Source organism: Phasianus colchicus, chromosome Z (genome assembly GCF_987193195.1).
Source record: "Phasianus colchicus chromosome Z, bPhaCol1.hap1.1, whole genome shotgun sequence".
NCBI lineage: Eukaryota > Metazoa > Chordata > Aves > Galliformes > Phasianidae > Phasianus > Phasianus colchicus.
The window spans coordinates 9,312,684-9,332,996 of NC_143476.1; positions in this window are offsets into that span (position 1 = coordinate 9,312,684).

The window sequence follows — 20,313 nt, forward strand, 5'->3', positions numbered from 1 at the left end:
AATGAGTTCCACACACTCCCCTGGGAAAAATCCAACCTGTAACAAGAACAAAATAGAGACCAACTATTGCATGCTGCATTTCTCAGGTCTGAACTGTTAAACCAAAAGCCACATAACATTTCCCTCGGAACGTGCTTGCCTGACGTTCCATAAGACTATCCAGCAGAAAATGGCCATAGTTCACAGCATAAAGGTCATAATTTTTCAACATTTGCAGCCAAAGACAAGGTCCTCTGACACTGACACAGGGAAACTGTTTATGTCCTTTAGGCATCCTGAGCAGGCAGAGCAGCTCTAAGCTGAGATTCCTGCCTTTACTGCAGTTGCACTCTCCAGTCTGAAGCTTGTGCCTACCTGGAAGCCGAGCTTGCCTCTCCACCAGGGGGTCAGCTCCTTTGGTGGCATGTCGATGACACACACGACGTCTCCCACCTGCAAGAGATTGCAGTGTCAGTCCCAGCTTCAGCACGGCTGGGAGGAAAGCACAGCTCAAATGACTGCATTCTTCTGCACTGCCCAACATCGCCGAGCTTGAGAGCACTTGCACCAGTGCAGCTCTGAAGGCATTTGCCACTGTAAAATTGAACAACAAGGAACGCCTTGAACTGCTTACCTCAAAGGAGAGTTCATCCGCTGCCTGGGCAACGTATCTCTTAATAGCATGGGCAGCAGCAATAGCTGGAACATTCACAGGTGCCACCTCATGGTCCAGCAGGGGCTTCCCCTTGTTCTCAGCCTGAAACAGAGAGCACAGGCCACAGTGAGGAGCTGGGAACCAACAAGGAGGACTTCAAGGTGAGGAGCACATCTGCAGAGAAAGCTGCAGGAAATGCACTCGGTCCTTATCGTGGGCACTTGAGAAGGAACTGCAAGTCTAATAACGGCTGTTTCTCTCCCTGGTGTGCAGCAGGCACACGCCAGGCAATGCAAAGATGCATCTCTCCCCACCCAGACTAATCAGCAATGGCACTGACGCAGACAGGTGGCCTTGTCCATTTTGCCCCCTCCTTTCCTGCGCTCTTTGTGCAGGAAGGCTGACTGTTTCAGATGCTAGGAGACCGTGAAGAGGGAAACCAAAGCTACGGCTGCAGTTACAAGGTGCAAACAGTGCCATTGCAAGCACCAAGCAGCTCTCTTGAGCAGTCCAACCAACAGCGAGGCCAAACAGAGCAGAGAATGATTGTTGTTTCTGCAGCCATTTCAAGGGAAAAGTCAGTAGAGGACAAACACAACAGCCGAGATGGCTCTCGTACTTTTATAAACTTGCCACACTTGCACTGCTGTCTTGCCACAGAGGAGCTCTCTTGGAAAGCAGGAGAGCACATCTGCGGCTCACTCTGCTGGCTGCAGTCAGGGAACAAAGACCAATCAGAGCTTCATACTCTACCTCTGTCCATGCCAGGTCAGGCCCACAGCTGATCTCGCTGCACGCCACAGCCATCAGCGTAGGTGTGACAAGCTGGAACTGAAAAGAAACACACTTTTATGTTCTCTGTTCACATCTCTGCTGTGCTCCCTACAGCTGTCGGGCACACTCACACAGCCCAAGCACGCCTGCTGGTGTCCCTGGTGATGCTGTGCAGCTCTGCACAAGCTGGGGCTGGGACTCTTTGCCTAAGGGATTGCTTTCCATAAAACCAGCTGGTCACAGCACCACAGACAGCATCCTTCTGAGGGCTGAGCTGCAGAGCACGTGGAGAAAACCCACACGTGACCAGCGTCCCATCAAAGCTGGATGAGGCTGTGTTACCAAACACGGGGCGTCACGGGCTGCTAAAGCATGTGGGGGGACAAAGCATGGCAGGTACCTGGCAAGAGATCAGAACGAGGGAGAGAAATCTCACGAATCCGCAGCCGTTCCTTGTCACTTTGCTCTGATCTTCCACGAGCAAAAGCTGCAGCAGGGAAGCAGGCAGAGGGTGGAGAGAGGAGAGAGAAAGAGCAGGTCAGTTTGCTTCCACGGTTTAGCAAAGACTATGAGGGAAAAAACAAAATCTGCCCTCCCTCAACTTAAAAACTTAAGTTTTCAACTTAAAACCATTTCCCTTTGTCCTGCTGTTATCTACCCTTTCAAAGAGTTGATTCCCCTCCTCTTTTTAGGCTCCCTTTAGGTACTGAAGGCTGCCATGAGGTCACCCCACAGCCTTCATTTCTCCAGGCTGAACAAGCCCAGCTCCCTCAGCCTGTCTTTGCAGGGGAGGTGCTCCAGTCCCCTGATCATCTCTGTGGCTCGCCTCTGGACCCTCTCCAACAGCTCCCTGTCTTTCTGGACACTGTACTGCAGCTGGGGCCTCACAAGAGCAGAGCAGGGGGGGACGATCACCTCCCTGTCCCTCATGGCCACCCCTCTGCTGATGGAGAGAATGTGATCCTATGAGCTCCGCCAGCCAGCAGTTCTCAGCACTCACTGTCCCCCCGTCTCTCCCACACTGTCTCAGCTTACCTACAAGTGCTGCACAGGACGGTGTGAAGACAAAGGGACGCAGTCGGTGCACAAGTGCAACAAGCGAGCTGCTCAGTCAGAGCTCCAGCGCTCCAATGAAGGGACGCAGCACGCACTGCTCCTCCCCTCATTCTAGCCCTTATGACATCACTGAGGGCCACCAGGCTGCTCCACCACCACGGACAGGCTGGGGAGGCAAGACCAGTCACAAGGGCAGAAGATTCCAACAGCCCAGCCCAACGTTCTGGAATCAGGGGCTGCTTGGAATTCTACCCCAGCCAAATCCTGGAGAAGCTGGCACGGGGTCGTCATGACCAAAGCGCAGGACCTGGCGCTTGCTCTTGTTGAGCCTCGCACAACTGGCCTCAGTGCATCCCTCTGGAGGGCCTTCCTGCCCTCAGCCAGATGGACGCTTCCTCCCAGCAGCGTACCTTGCAGTGCTGGGCCCATGTCAAATCCACACTAGAGTGGCTTTTGTTACATTCAAGGGCATGTTGCAGCACCCATCTATTTCACCTGGAAGGAAATAAAGCAGGAGATGGGAGAAACACAGAACTACTGCCAGACTGCTTTATCCCTTTCTCAGCCCAACTTCCCTTGCCTCATCCCCTACCCCAACTCCTAAATGATGCCCACAGGCTGATAGTTGGATCTCAAGTCCATAGGACTCCTTTCACAGGGCTCCATCAAAAAGGCTGTCACACTTGTTCCGTACGCTCACACTGACCCAGCAGTGGTATCACAGTCACTTAACACACACACAAAAACCAAACCCCGAGCATGCACATCCCTTCCTGCGTGACTGCAGCCCACAGCTCCCCTTCACACCTCCGTGGATCTCTGGTGTTTTACACGGATGCAGCCTCGCTGCAGCTCCGTGGCTGTCACACAAGGCCTGCAGGACCTCTTTCTCTGCAAACCCCGTCTGCAGGCACTGGTTCACGAGGTTCACCTCCTGCCCTCCTGAGCAAAAACAAGCACTAAGAACAAGAGCAAAGCACGCTGGACTCGACCTGGCTGGATCCCCAACCCTCAGTCCTGTCAGACGGACCCTGGTGTGGAGACTCATCCCCAAAGCCTGGCTGGACATCAGCACAGGCATCATTCTTCAAACGCCCCATCCAAGCAGCAAGGGATCAAAGCGTTGGCACAGCTGAAACAGAAATGCTGTGTGAGTTTCCTGTTAGCACTGAGCAGGAACAAATCTACCGCTGAGCAGCAGGATGTGAGACAAGCAGCAGAAGACACCCAACCTGCAGAACCAGCTCGTTTGGGGTCGGTCCAGATGTTTGTCTGCTCCCTTCCCTGGCCCAGGCCAAGCTTGTGAGCTGCTCCTCCTTGGTGCAGGGGGAAATGGTGCAGATGCCATGTGGTGGCTATGCACAGCATGCCTTGGACTTGCTTTTCCTATCTCCATCTTCCATTAGCAAACAGCATCTCCAGCCTCCAGAGATCACTGAGTCCAACCCCTGCACAACAGTGAAAAAAAAGATATGATAAGGGGTACTTAAAGCACAGCATCTGTAATCAGATCAGACTCCTGCACTGTGAAGACTTCCATGAGTATTCCTGCAGAGTGCATCACTTAGTCTCTCTTTAGCCTTGTATTCATGGTTTTCCTGTAAGAGCTTGTCTAAACACTGCCTATAATCGTGGTTATGCTGGAAGCATTTGGATTTATTGATCCTTACTGTGATTTCAATAACAAATGCAGATGTTTTTTTGTTAGGGACAGCTTTCAATTTCTCAACTGAAATTTCAATATTGCATTAGTTGTTGACAACCACGGGGCTGCAGTACAGAGAATTACAGGAAGATGAATTTCTCCATCTCCATTCTCCTAGACATTTATGATTACAGTGATGTAGTTATATACAAAGTTGCAAGATACCAAAGCTAGAATAACCTCTTGGTGCAGCAGGATGTCTGGAGCCCAAGTGCAGAGTCTCAGTGTTGCAAAGCCTTGAAGAGGTGCACCGTATGTGCTGGGGCTGATGACACAGACACTGGAGCAAGGCCAGTGTGCTGTTAGAAACTTGACCAGCAGCTGATCTGCTGTCAGCCATTTCTGGACACAAACGGGATCTGGTCGACTTAGGACATGACCTTTGGGCTGGAGAGCAACTCCCCGAGGAATCACACAGCCACTGCAGACCGTTGGCAAGAACCCCATACCAAAACAGCTCATCTGCAATCAGTTTTTAATCTGTGCAGCAGTGATTGGAACAGGCGCACGCTCTCTGCAATTGCAGGAATGTTCACAAGTGGAATGTACATCACCTGTGTGCTCCAGCTCTTCTGTGTGCATGCTAGGAGCAGTGATCCCCCTGCACCCAGGGCTGCAATAAAGTCCTGTGGGCTTTCTAACCTGCCAACCAGCAGCCCAGGCTGCCCAGAGCCACATCCAGACTGGCCTTGGATGCCTGCAGGGATGGGGCATCCACAGCCTCCCTGGGCAACCTGTTCCAGTGCCTCACCACCCTCTGTCTGAAAAACTTCCTCCTCACATCCAACCTAAACCTCAACACCCCCCGTCTCAGTTTAAAGCCATTCCCCACGTGTCCCATCACTGTCCACCCTCCAAAACAAAACACCTCGGCTGTTCAACACTGAAAGAGCAAAATAACCCACAGCTCTTACTTCCACTGTATGCATTTAATTCCAAACTTAAGGTCACAGGTTAATTACTCATGTGATCCTTCCTGACAGAAGAACTACTCGTAGTGATGTGTAGGAGTAAGGAACTGTTTGAAAAGGTCATGGACATATTAGAACTTGCAGCATTTATCTTAATAGATGCCTACATTGCAAAGCATTTTGTAAAACACATGTTACAAGTACTGTGCATTGGATTACACTATATCAAACTCTAAGTAACAATACAGGTTGCTTTTAAATCTACACTTACATGCTAACTCCTTGATAAAATTCCTGACTGCCTTCAGTTTTATAGCCAAAGCAGTGTTTGAGCTGGTAATGTACTCTTGAACAGCACTGCTGCCTTCAGCATTTGTATGTTTAGATCTGAAAAGAGAACTTGGTCATTATTTCACGATGAGAGAATCCTATATGACAAAACAGAATTACAAAAATCTGACAATACTGTAAAATGCCAGCGTAAGAATGTGGCTTTGATATTTTTTTTTTCTTTTTTTTTTTTAAATGGTGAGTGTACCATTAATTCAAGACAAGAATTTTGTTTGTAAGTCGATCTCTATAACTGTTCTTGGCATCATTCTGTAGGATGAACTAGATACATGGAATTTGGCACTGGCTCCCCAGGGCAGTGGTTTGGCACTGAGCTGACAAAGGCCAAAGAGCATTTGCACAATGCTCTCAGACACAGGGCTTGACCCATAGGAGGTCCGGTGTGGAACCAGGAGGTGGAATACATGATCCTCGAGGTCCCTTCCAAATACAGATATTCCATCATCCTCTAATACTTATATTCCCAAGTCCTGTACACAGTGCTCAGATGCTTAATTGAAAGGTTCCATGAAACAGTGAGGTATCTATGTCCCTTTACCACTCAGTTATTCAATTTGCCACGTGGATCTTTTATCCAGTCACATTAAAAAACCCCTCAAACTATTTCCTTCAGTCTTCCATTCTGATAGAGCTTTCTGGAGCAAATAAAGAGTTGCAACTCAGAATGTCCACACCTCCCTTCCTGCACCCTGCATACTTTTTTCATTGCACTGTGATTACGTACCATTCTATTGTCACCCTCATTCTGTCATTATCTAGGCAGTTTACTGCCATTAAATTTTCCAGCAACAGATGCCCACAAGTACAGCCAGCCTGGACTTATTTCCAATACTTACCTTTGTCCTGATGTCCTTGTAGGAGGTGGGACATTTCTCCATCTCAGCAGCAGAGGGCAGGAGGGGTCCAAGGTGAGGGCACGCTCTCCTCTATTTTTCTGGCACTCAAAGACAAAGGGAACAAGAAAACCAGCAGTGTTTCCCTGCCCATGGCAAACACCAGCCTTTCCATCCTTACAGTCCTTCCTGCCATCAGCAGAGACATTTTGCTTTCTTGTGCCACTTCATCCCTTTAGCATCTGGCATTCTAACAAAAAAGTACTTACAAGGAATTTTAATATTTTCATATTAAATGTCAGAATTAGAACCATTATGTTTACCAAATATTTAAAACGTTCAACCCAGTGAGAAGTGAATTGATGTTGTATTTAGCATTCAGATAAGAACTTGTAAAGGAAGTAAAAAGTGCTGCTCTAATAAACTATAGTCTCATTGTCAAGCCTTGCACTTTCTCAGCAGATTATTACAGAATGTTCATTCAGGCAGGAATTAAGAGATGCGTCTGAATTGATAACAACAATGAATAATTAAGAAAGCTTGACTGCAGTCTGCTTGAGGATTCCAGTCTGAAGTGTGTTCCACCTGATGACAACTGGGAATTTCTTTCTCTCACAATCAGAATCATTGCACCTCTGACTAAACACATAGCTAATCACCACTGAAAACTAACTACATGTTGATTAACATTCAGAGAGATTGTGCAGGTGTCCTTTTAGGAACTGGCCTACAGTATGCTAAGAGGGATGGATGTGGGGACATTAGGATAACGTGCCCTCTGCCTGTTAAGACAGCCCCAGCAGAGCAGGTCAGCAGGCTGAAGAGCTGAGTGGGTCACCAGGGCTCAGAGACTTCACTCGGCCATCTGCAAGTTGAGGGACTTCAGCCCAAGCTGCCCTTTTCCATGCAGGCAAGGAGGCCAAGAGAAGGTGGATCGGCACGGTTCTGGTGCAGACAGGGGCTGCAGTGTGAGCAGGCCTACACAGACAAGGCTGTGCCCACACAGAGTGACAGCAGCTTTCGCTGTGAGCAGATTCCCAGGGGGCCTGAGCCATGGCAGTTCTTGATGGCAGCATGTTCCAATCAGCCCTGGAAGTCTTCTCTGGACGTCTGTCGCATTCTGGAATCCACACTGAGGACGCAGTCGCTGTGTCAGAGCAGCTGGCAGAGTCACGGGGAACCGTGACGTAGTTGGCCCAGGGAGCAACAACAAGGCCTGCACTGCTCAGCCAGCCCAGGCCAAAGGGGAGCACGAGAGAGAGCAGAGGAGAGAGGGGGGGAAAGAGGGCCAGGAAGGAAAGGCCTGTGCCTGAATGGACGTGTAGCAGCAGCTGCTGACAGCAAACTCGGTGATGGCAGGGGCACAGCAGAGCAGTGCAATGCTGGCAGCTTCCTGTGTCTTTCACACAGGCACTGCAGACATGGCCAGCACTGGGAGATCAGCAGAACTGCTGCACACCTCTGCCAGCCCAGGCCAGAGGAGTGCAGAACAGTGAGCTGCTGCTGAGGGGAGAGAGGATGGCCTGAGAGCTGACCTGAGAGGCAGGGCTGGCTGTGTGACAGCAGCCTCTGTGTCCTCCTCCTGTGTCTGTGAGGGCCAGAGGGCCAGAAGAGAACATGCCCAGACAACGAAGCCCTGCTGTCCTCTGCTGCTCAGCTGGAGAGATGTTCCGCCTTCCTGAAGGACGCTGATCCAAAGGGAAGGAATCAAAGGAAGTCCAGGCTGGCTGTCCTTGTGGGCATCAGCTGCTGGCAGCTGCCTCTGTGCTGCCATGGGCAGGGCACAGCACACACAGTGTTTGCAGTTCCCTGTGTGACACTGGCCCTGGTGACCTGACAGCCATAGGGAGACAAGAGAAAGAGCTGCCTCCCTCTGCCAGATGAGGCAAAGGTGAGAATCCCAGAATCACAGCATGGCCCGGGTTGGAAAGGAGCTCAAGGTTCATGAATCTCCAACCCTTGGCTCTCCAAGGGTGCACAGGGGGCTTTGTTCTCCCTGTGGTGCAGCTTCAGTGCCAACTCACAGCTGAGCTGGTTGGCACACTGTGACAGCCTGCCGCTCTGAAGCTCTTGGGGCAGTGCTCAGTTCTTTCTGAAGTACTCTGGAAAGTGCTGCTTCTCCTTCACCAAGTCTGTTTCCAGACAGACGTCTTTTTCTCCTCTGTACACACAAACAGTATCTTGTAACTCCCTGGCACAGTGCTCAGAAGTGATACTTCTGGAAGCACGTCAGAGAAAAGTGGCCTTGTCCCAGTGGACTTTCAGAGCAGATGAGAACAAGTCTTGGTTGACGGCTTTCTTCTGCTTCTGGAACTGCACAGGCAGGTTGTGTGTTGTCATACTTTATGCCAGAGTGCCAAACTGAAGCAGTTTCTGCAACCTCTTTTTTTCATACTTGTCACTCTTTGCTATTTCTGAGACCTTAACTTAGTCATTTTTAATGCGCTCTCATCTAAACTACTGTGTCCTCCAGTGTCAGTGTTGTATGAATCGGGACTGTGGGATTTCATCAGTGAAAGGATTCTGCTCTAATGACTGTCATTCTAAAGCTGATATTGTTTCTACCGCATCAGGCTTGCATGAAGCATCTCTGATCAACAGAGAAATCAGAAAAATGGCTTTTCCTATTGCAGTTTCCTTTTAACTAGTGATGAAAGCTGTCAGTTTATTTTTGGCACCAGAAATGCTGGGATGCAACCAGGTTAGATAAGAAGTGAAACTGAGTGCACAGTAAAGGAACATAGATGAGATAGCATCACACAGCTCTGGAAAAGATGTTCCAGCTCTGTGTCTACCTACACCTTCAGGAGATGAAAAGTACTGGCTTACTGAGGTGTCCTGGGTTGCAGGTTCTGTTAATCTCCATTTTTGGAAGAGCTGCTTGCAATAAATACCTTGTAAGGTGAGTGAGCTTGATAGAAGTAGGGTGTGAAAGAGATGGATTTGCTGTTTCCCTGAAGGTGCAGGAGTATTGCTGTGCCTACAGTCAGTAAGCAAGCCAGAAATCACTGTGTTCCTCAGAATGAAAAACAAAAGAATAAAAATCTTTTTGGGAGTGACAGCACGCCTGAATGAAGCACAAATCTAAACATTTAAAATAAGGGCTAGTGTCAAAGGGACTTGCAGTATTTCTCATCAAGAAATATTTGATGCTTCTTTAGGAAAGTCATCATAACAAAAGTGTACTGATGTCTTTGCTGAGGATTTCCTTGGTTCCAGCCTGAAGGTGTGCGCAGGCATGAGCAGGCAGTGCTGAGCTGCAGGTGAGTGCCTGTGTCCCACAGCAGGAAACCCGTGGATGTCTTCAGGGGTTTGAAATGGGCAGAGCTGAGAAACCTGTAGGCTTTCACTGAAATTGTCCTCTGCTTTAATTTGTAATCTTAGTTTCACCAATGCTTTCCAATATTATTTTCGTATGAGTGCAGATACATGGGATAGGATTTAAAGTTTTTATGGTGCTGCTGTATAGTTTTCTGTGGTCATCATAAGCCAATAAAAAAAATAAATGGTAATCAGGCAATCTATTAACAACCTGTGGCACGTGTAAAACAATGAAATTCCTTGCAGGAAGACAATATTGCCATACAATAATGTGGCAATCCAAAACTGTTAATTATACTTGATGAGCTGGAGATAATCCTGAAATGCGGGACTTTGATCTTAGCCAAGAATAATAAAAGTTACTATCGTTCTTAAATTGGCAGCTGCTATCAAAAGCCTGTGTCTTATTTCCCTTTTAGTAACACTGGCTAAATCAGAGAAAGTGATAAAAGAATTCCATGATTGCAGCTCAGGGATTCTTTCCCACTTGACCAGAAGTAATCTATGTCCAAAAATGTCTGTAAATATTTTTTCTACCTTATTTTGCCAGATATATTGATATTTGAGATGAATGGCAAAAACGTTTTGCGTACATAGATAAGCAATGCAAATTTCCTGGATTGTTTTAGAGAAAAAAGCTCCGGTTATCTGATCGTTTCCATACAGAAATAAGATTTACAGAAAAATTCTCATTATTATTATTCATGCATGAATAAGTTCAAAAAAGAGATGTGGGGGATGTTGTTTCAATTCCAGCTGATTGTAGGAAGGACTGTCAGGATGGAAAGGCTAGTGTTTGCCATGGGCAGGGAAACACATCGGGTTTTCATTTTCTCTATCACTTTCAGTGCCAGATAAACAGGGGAGTGTGTGCCTGCAACTTGGACCCATCCTGCCCTCTTCTGCTGAGATGGTGAAATGTTCCAGCTTGTAGAAGGACATCAGGACAAAGATATGTAATGAAAATAAGTCCAAGATGGCTGTCCTTGTGGGCATCAGCTGCTGGCATCTGCATTGCTGCTGCCATGAGCATGGCACAGCAGGTAAAAGATTGCTTTTCCTTGTGTGACACAGTCTCTGTTGACTTGAAAGCAAGAGGGATGCAATAGAAAGAGCTGCAACCTCTGCCAGACATGGCAAAGGTGAGTGGGATGTTGTTTAAATTATTACTGAAGTCAGGAAGACTGTAAGGATGGATAGTCTGGTGTTTGCCTTGGGCAGGGAAACACAGCTGGTTTTCATCTTCTCTTTCTCTTTGTGTGCCAGAAAAAGAGGAGAGTGTGCCCTCACCTTGGACCCCTCCTGCCCTCTTCTGCGGAGATGGAGAAATGTCCCAGCTTGTAGAAGGACATCAGGATAAAGATATGTAATGAAAATAAGTCCAGGCTGGCTGTCCTTGTGGGCATCAGCTGCTGGCATCTGGACGTCTGCAGCCATGAGCATGGCAAAGCAGGTAAAAGATTGCTTTTCCTTGTGTGACACAGGAGCTCTTGACTTGAAAGCTAGAGGGATGTAATAGAAAGAGCTGCAACCTCTGCCAGACATGGCAAAGGTGAGTGGGATGTTGTTTAAATTATTACTGAAGTCAGGAAGACTGTAAGGATGGATAGTCTGGTGTTTGCCATGGACAGAGAAACACATCTTGTTTTCATTTTCTCTTTCTCTTTGAGTGCCAGATAAACGGGGGAGAGTGTGCCCTCACCTTGCAACTCTCCTACCCTCTGCTGCTGAGAGGGAGAAATGTTCCAGCTTCTAGAAGGACATCAGGACAAAGATGTGTAATGAACATAAGTCCAGGCTGGCTTTCCTTGTGGGCATCAGCTGCTGGCATCTGCATTGCTGCCATGAGCATGGCAAAGCATGTAAAAGATTGCTTTTCCTTGTGTGACACAGGAGCTCTTGACTTGAAAGCTAGAGGGATGCAATAGAAAGAGCTGCAACCTCTGTCAGACATGGCAAAGGTGAGTGGGATGCTGTTTCAGTTAGTGCTGATGTCAGGAAGGACTGTAAGGATGGAAAGGCTGGTGTTTGCCATGGGCAGGGAAACACATCTGGTTTTATTTTTCTCTTTCTCTTTGAGTGCCAGATAAAGAGCAGAGTGTGCCCTCACCTTGGACCCATCCTGCCCTCTTCTGCTGAGAGGGAGAAATGTTCCAGCTTGTAGAAGGACATCAGGACAAAGATATGTAATGAAAATAAGTCCAGGCTGGCTGTCCTTGTGGGCATCAGCTGCTGGCATCTGGACTTCTGCTGCCATGAGCATGGCACAGCAGGTAAAAGATTGCTTTTCCTTGTGTGACACAGGAGCTCTTGTCTTGAAAGCTAGAGGGATGCAGTAGAAAGAGCTGCAACCTCTGCCAGACGTGTCAAAGGTGAGTGGGATGTTGTTTCAATTATTCCTGAAGTCAGGAAGATTGAAAGGATGGAAAGTCTGTAGTTTGCCATGGGCTGGGAAACACATCTTATTTTCATTTTCTATTTCTCTTTGAGTGCCAGATAAAGAGCAGAGTGTGCCCTCACCTTGGACCCATCCAGCTCTCTGCTGCTCAGAGGGAGAAATGTCCAAGCTTCTAGAAGAACATCAGGACAAAGATATGTAATGAAAATAAGTCCAGGCTGGCTGTCCTTGTGGGCATCAGCTGCTGGCATCTGCATTGCTGCTGCCATGAGCATGGCACAGCAGGTAAAAGATTGCTTTTCCTTGTGTGACACAGGAGCTCTTGACTTGAAAGCTAGAGGGATGCAATACAAAGAGCTGCAACCTCTGCCAGACATGGCAAAGGTGAGTGGGATGTTGTTTCAGTTGCTGCTGATGTCAGGAAGGACTGTAAGGATGGAAAGTCTGGTGTTTGCCATGGGCAGGGAAACACATCTGGTTTTCATTTTCTCTTTCTCTTTGAGGGCCATATAAAGAGCAGAGTGTGCCCTCACCTTGGACGCATCCTGCTCTCTGCTGCTCAGAGGGAGAAATGTCCAAGCTTCTAGAATGAAATCAGGACAAAGATATGTAATGAAAATAAGTCCAGGCTGGCTGTCCTTGTGGGCATCAGCTGCTGGCATCTGGACTTCTGCTGCCATGAGCATGGCACAGCAGGTAAAAGATTGCGTTTCCTTGTGTGACACAGGAGCTCTTGATTGAAAGCTAGAGGGATGCAATAGAAAGAGCTGCAACCTCTGCCAGACATGGCAAAGGTGAGTGTGATGTTGTTTCAATTAGTGCTGATGTCAGGAGGACTTTAAGGATGGAAAGGCTGGTGTTTGCCATGGGCAGGGAAACACATCTTGTTTTTATTGTCTCTTTGTGTGCCAGAAAAAGAGGAGAGTGTGCCCTCACCTTGGACCCCTCCTGCCCTCTTCTGCTGAGATGGAAAAATGTTCCAGCTTGTAGAAGGACATCAGGACAAGGATATGTAATGAAAATAAGTCCAGGCTGGCTGTCCTTGTGGGCATCAGCTGCTGGCATCTGCACTGCTGCTGCCATGAGCATGGCACAGCAGGTAAAAGATTGCGTTTCCTTGTGTGACACAGGAGCTCTTGACTTGACAGCTAGAGGGATGCAATAGAAAGAGCTGCATCCTCTGCCAGACATGGCAAAGGTGAGTGGGATGTTGTTTCAATTAGTGCAGATGTCAGGAAGGACTGTAAGGATGGAAAGGCTGGTGTTTGCCATGGGCAGGGAAACACATCTGGTTTTCATTTTCTCTTTCTCTTTGAGTGCCAGTTAAAGAGCAGAGTGTGCCCTCACCTTGGACCCATCCTGCCCTCTGCTGCTCAGAGTGAGAAATGTCCCAGCTTGTAGAAGGACATCAGGACAAAGATATGTAATGAAAATAAGTCCAGGCTGGCTGTCCTTGTGGGCATCAGCTGCTGGCATCTGCATTGCTGCTGCCATGAGCATGGCACAGCAGGTAAAAGATTGCTTTTCCTTGTGTGACACAGGAGCTCTTGACTTGAAAGCTAGAGGGATGCAATAGAAAGAGCTGCAACCTCTGCCAGACATGGCAAAGGTGAGTGGGATGTTGTTTCCATTGCTGATGATTGCAGGAAGGACTGTAAGGATGGAAAGGCTGGTGTTTGCCATGGGCTGGGAAACACATCTGGTTTTCATTTTCTCTTTCTCTTTGAGTGCCAGACAAAAAGCAGAGTGTGCCCTCACCTTGGACCCCTCCTGCCCTCTTCTGCTGAGATGGTGAAATGTTCCAGCTTGTAGAAGGACATCAGGACTAGGATATGTAATGAAAATAAGTCATGGCTGGCTGTCCTTGTGGGCATCAGCTGCTGGCATCTGCATTGGTGCTGCCATGAGCATGGCACAGCAGGTAAAAGATTGCGTTTCCTTGTGTGACACAGGAGCTCTTGACTTGAAAGCTAGAGGGATGCAATAGAAAGAGCTGCAACCTCTGCCAGACATGGCAAAGGTGAGTGGGATGTTGTTTCCATTTCTGATGATTGCAGGAAGGACTGTAAGGATGGAAAGGCTGGTGTTTGCCATGGTCAGGGAAACACAGCTGGTTTTCATTTTCTCTTACTCTTTGAGTGCCAGATAAAGAGCAGAGTGTGCCCTCACCTTGGACCCCTCCTGCCCTCTGCTGCTCAGAGGGAGAAATGTTCCAGCTTGTAGAAGGACATCAGGACAAAGATATGTAATGAAAATAAGTCCAGGCTGGCTGTCCTTGTGGGCATCAGCTGCTGGCATCTGGACTTCTGCTGCCATGAGCATGGCAAAGCAGGTAAAAGATTGCTTTTCCTTGTTTGACACAGGAGCTCTTGACTTGAAAGCTAGAGGGATGCAATAGAAAGAGCTGCAACCTCTGCCAGACATGGCAAAGGTGAGTGGGATGTTGTTTCAGTTGCTGCTGATGTCAGGAAGGACTGTAAGGATGGAAAGGCTGGTGTTTGCCATGGGCTGGGAAAGACATCTGGTTTTCATCTTCTCTTTGTCTTTGTGTGCCAGAAAAAGAGGAGAGAGTGCCCTCACCTTGGACCCCTCCTGCCCTCTTCTGCTGAGATGGAGAAATGTTCCAGCTTCTAGAAGGACATCAGAACAAAGATGTGTAATGAAAACAATTCCAGGCTGGCTGTCCTTGTGGGCATCAGCTGCTGGCATCTGCACTGCTGCTGCCATGAGCATGGCACAGCAGGTAAAAGATTGCGTTTCCTTGTGTGACACAGGAGCTCTTGACTTGAAAGCTAGAGGGATGCAATAGAAAGAGCTGCAACCTCTGCCAGACATGGCAAAGGTGAGTGGGATGTTGTTTCAATTAGTGCTGATGTCAGGAGGACCTTAAGGATGGAAAATCTGGTGTTTGCCATGGGCAGGGAAACACATCTTGTTTTTATTTTCTCTTTGTGTGCCAGAAAAAGAGCAGAGTGTGCCCTCACCTTGGACCCCTCCTGCCCTCTTCTGCTGAGATGGAAAAATGTTCCAGCTTCTAGAAGGACATCAGGACAAAGATATGTAGTGAAAATAAGTCCAGGCTGGCTGTCCTTGTGGGCATCAGCTGCTGGCATCTGCATTGCTGCTGCCATGAGCATGGCAAAGCAGGTAAAAGATTGCTTTTCCTTGTGTGACACAGGAGCTCTTGACTTGATAGCTAGAGGGATGCAATAGAAAGAGCTGCAACCTCTGCCAGACATGGCAAAGGTGAGTGGGATGTTGTTTCAATTAGTGCTGATGTCAGGAAGGACTGTAAGGATGGAATGGCTGGTGTTTGCCATGGGCAGGGAAACACAGCTGGTTTTCATCTTCTCTTTGTCTTTGTGTGCCAGATAAACAGGAGAGAGTGTGCCCTCACCTTGGACCCCTCCTGCCCTCTTCTGTTGAGATGGAGAAATGTTCCAGCTTCTAGAAGGAAATCAGGACAAAGATATGTAATGAAAATAAGTCCAGGCTGGCTGTCCTTGTGGGCATCAGCTGCTGGCATCTGCATTGCTGCTGCCATGAGCATGGCACAGCAGGTAAAAGATTGCTTTTCCTTGTGTGACACAGGAGCTCTTGACTTGAAAGCTAGAGGGATGCAATAGAAAGAGCTGCAACCTCTGCCAGACATGGCAAAGTTGAGTGGGATGTTGTTTCACTTGCTGCTGATGTCAGGAAGGACTGTAAGGATGGAAAGGCTGGTGTTTGCCATGGGCTGGGAAACACATCTTGTTTTCATTGTCTATTTCTCTTTGAGTGCCAGATAAAGAGCAGAGTGTGCCCTCACCTTGGACCCCTCCTGCCCTCCTCTGCTGCTGCAGAGAAATGTTAGATCTTCTAGAAGGACATCAGGACAAAGATATGTAATGAAAATAAGTCCAGGCTGGCTGTCCTTGTGGGCATCAGCTGCTGGCATCTGCATTGCTGCTGCCATGAGCATGGCACAGCAGGTAAAATATTGCTTTTCCTTGTGTGACACAGGAGCTCTTGACTTGAAAGCTAGAGGGATGCAATAGAAAGAGCTGCAACCTCTGCCAGACATGGCAAAGGTGAGTGGGATGCTGTTTCAATTATTGCTGAAGTCAGGGAGACTGTAAGGATGGAAAGGCTGGTGTTTGCCATGGGCAGGGAAACACATCTGGTTTTCATTTTCTCTTTCTCTTTGAGTGCCAGATAAAGAGCAGAGTGTGCCCTCACCTTGGACCCCTCCTGGCCTCTTCTGCTGAGATGGAGAAATGTCCAAGCTTCTAGAATGAAATCAGGACAAATATATGTAATGAAAATAAGTCCAGGCTGGCTGTCCTTGTGGGCATCAGCTGTTGGCATTTCAATTGCTGCTGTCATGAGCATGGCACAGGAGGTAAAAGATTGCTTTTCCTTGTGTGACACAGGAGCTCTTGACTTGACAGCTAGAGGGATGCAATAGAAAGAGCTGCAACCTCTGCCAGACATGGCAAAGTTGAGTGGGATGTTGTTTCAGTTGCTGCTGATTTCAGGAAGGACTGTAAGGATGGAAAGGCTGGTGTTTTCCATGGGCAGGGAAACACATCTTGTTTTCATTTTCTCTTTGTGTTCCAGAAAAAGAGGAGAGTGTGCCCTCACCTTGGACCCCTCCTGCCCTCTGCTGCTCAGAGGGAGAAATGTTCCAGCTTGCAGAAGGACATCAGAACAAAGATGTGTAATGAAAATAAGTCCAGGCTGGCTGTCCTTGTGGGCATCAGCTGCTGGCATCTGCATTGCTGCTGCCATGAGCATGGCACAGCAGGTAAAAGATTGCTTTTCCTTGTGTGACACAGGAGCTCTTGACTTGAAAGCTAGAGGGATGCAATAGAAAGAGCTGCAACCTCTGCCAGACATGGCAAAGGTGAGTGGGATGTTGTTTCAATTAGTGCTGATGTTATGAAGGACTGTAAGGATGGAAAGGCTGGTGTTTGCCATGGGCAGGGAAACACAGCTGATTTTCATTTTCTCTTTCTCTTTGAGTGCCAGTTAAAGAGCAGAGTGTGCCCTCACCTTGGACCCATCCTGCCCTCTTCTGCTCAGAGGGAGAAATGTCCCAGCTTCTAGAAGGACATCAGGACAAAGATATGTAATGAAAATAAGTCCAGGCTGGCTGTCCTTGTGGGCATCAGCTGCTGGCATCTGGACTTCTGCTGCCATGAGCATGGCACAGCAGGTAAAAGATTGCTTTTCCTTAGGTGACACAGGCTCTGTTGACTTGAAAGCAAGAGGGATGCAATAGAAAGAGCTGCAACCTCTGGCAGACAAGGCAAAGGTGAGTGGGATGTTGTTTCAATTAGTGCTGATGTCAGGAAGACTGTAAGGATGGAAAGGCTGGTGTTTGCCATGGGCAGGGAAACAATGCTGGTTTTCATCTTCTCTTTCTCTTTGAGTGCCAGAAAAATAGAGGAGAGTGTGCATGCTTTCTACCCCTCTTGCCCTCTTCTGCTGAGATGGAGAAATGTCCCAGGTTCTAGAAGGACATCAGGACAAAGATATGTAGTGAAAATAAGTCCAGGCTGGCTGTCCTTGTGGGCATCAGCTGCTAGCTTCTGCATTGGTGTTGCCATGAGCATGTCACAGCAGGTAAGGGATTGCTTTTCCTTGTGGGACAGCTGTTAAGCCATTCTGATTCACCCTTTGCATCCACAGCATACAGTTTTTTCCCACACTGCTGTTTCTATCCAGCAGTGTGCATATCTGCAGTGCTACAGATGTTGGTGGTCCTGCCTGTGGCAGGGGGTTGGAGATTCGTGATCCTTGAGGTCCCTTCCAACCCGGGCCATTCTGTGTGTGTGTGTGTGACTGGCTAAACACCAATTGTTGCTAGCTCAGCAGGTATACTGCTAATTATTGAACGCCTGACAGCTGCTTATCAACACTTGGCCACTATTTCTGGACAGCTGCTCATCCCTGAAGAGAGAGAAGTTTGGAAGGAGGACAGAGGGGAGTCTCTTGATGCCTGCCTGTTGCATCCCAACCTGCCCACAGAGTGAGTCACTTCGGCCTTGTGTGGAGGCCCTGGCTTCTTTGGAGTCTGTTTTTCTTTTGCTGAGCTTCTCCTATCCAAACAGAATGGCCTTACAACATGCTTTCTGGTCCTTAATACTGAACCCATGCAATTTGTAACTATTACAGTTCTGTAAGTGAGAATTGATCACATGATTGAACAACTGTATTTCTAAAATATGTTATGAAATAACTTCTTTTTACTAATACTAATACTAATAAAGTCTTTCTACTTTTTCAAACTGTTTCTAAGGGCAAATTACAAAACACATGGTGCTGTACTGCTTCAGAGCAATCCCACATTTGATAGCCAGTGCAGAAACAACATTCCATCCTACAGCATTAGCTAGTTCAGAGGTACCAGACGTGTATCTGGATGTGGCTGTTGTGCATAACTGGTGCTGAGGGATCAGAAGTGACAGCTCCACTCTTGGAGACCACAGAACTAAAATGGAAAGATAAAATAGTTGCAGGGCAATTGTTCTGTGTGCCTGAAGCAGGGACCGATTTATGGGGGAGAGATTTAACAGTTAAATGAGGATTACAGCTGCAAGTCTGTGAAACAGATATCAGGGGTCAATGAATGTGTTAACAGCTGTGATGAAGAAGAAATGAATCCAAAGCTGTGGGCAGGGGAAGGAAATCGGGGTGGACTCACAATTTTCCCTTACAAAGAACTGCCCAAGGAGGGAGTGGAGCTGTGAAACAGCAACAATATCCCATAGCCTTAGAAGGGAGAGTGGGTCTAAAAGCTGTAACACAGACAGTGCTTAAGGATGGTCTTCTGGAACCTTGTCTGTGGCCTTATAACACCCCAATCCTGTCGGCACGGAAGGCAGACGGCACGTATCGGCTGGTGCAAGATGTAAGGAAATGACTGAACCCGTTCTCAAAAGACAGCCTGTGGTTCCTAACCCCTATACCCTAATGAGTCAGATCCCACACGGACAGCAGTGGTTTGGTGTGAGAGACCTCAAAGATGCTTTCCGGACAGCCTCTGGACTCAGAGAGAAATGGCTGCGTTTGTATGAGGACACATTGTAATCCTATCGTGATTCGTGATGATACTGTAGATACTGGAACTCGTGCTAATCCTTGTCTTTGCAGCATTTGAAGCAAGCAACTGGTGCTGCTGTCATGCAGAAAGCTCCCTTCCAACCACTCAGCAAGCATTTGGATGAGACAGCTTCCTGCTGGGGAGCCCTCCGACATCACTGCTGCCTCCTCCAGAACCATACCTGCAGATGCTTCAGAGCTCTTCAGCATGGACTTCCTTCCTCCCATCAGCAGCTGCTCCTGCACTGACCTTCATTCACACTGGGATACCATCTGCTTCCAGCAGGAGCTGACCTGCGAGACAGAGAAAGGAAACGTGGGATGAGCACCAATGCAGAAGCACAAGGCTGTGTCACCACCACGTCTTGCAGCCTTGGGAAGTCAGCTGCAACTGCAGCCTTGGTCAGAATTACAACGGGCACCGTAAATTAAGTGTGACCTCTGAAGTTGTTGCCATGATCAGAAATAGACGCTGAAATCGCTCACATAACTGTCGGTGGTTCCCTCCAAATTCTTTTGCTTTGGGGAACAGATGGACTCGGAATGGAAGGACACGAGAAAAATGACATCTGTTTGAGCTCAGCAGACTTGAGAGGTGGGCCTGGGTGAACCTCATGAGGTTCAGCACAGCCAAGTGCAAGGTTTGGCATTTGGGCCGGAGGAATCCCAGGCATTCTTTTGTCATCGTGGTGGTTTCCAATAGACCCCAACAATGAGACATCAGGTCGCCGTGTGGGCTCCTGGGTGACACTGCCATTGCCCAGCCATTGCAGCCTAGGGGCAAATAAAGTAAAATACTTCAGAAAGATCTCACACTGATTGCATATTTTACTGTTCTTTTACACAAAACAGAAGGGGAGGACAGCAGATGCATGCAGCTGCATCAACACCCAGGCTGCTAAAGGAATGGAAAGACAGAAACATCAAATATCAATGCGTTATTCTAATGCAAGGAGGGAAGCTTTTTTCAATGTTACTTTTTATCATTTAAAATGAGCAGTTGGCACTCTTAAAGGAAAATCCTAGGCCCCAGGTTCTGACAGTGTGGCAATCTGGCACGGACTCAGCTGTGAATGATCCAAACAGTCTGTTCCAGATTTTAACATCCCTTATATGCATTCACAAGTTTTCTCTCTTGACTTCCCCTTACAGCCGTTAGATGCCAGCAAAACATCCCACAAACACTCCTTACCTCTGTGCACACAGGCACCCATCCAACCAGAGCCATCAGTCATTCCCAGCCA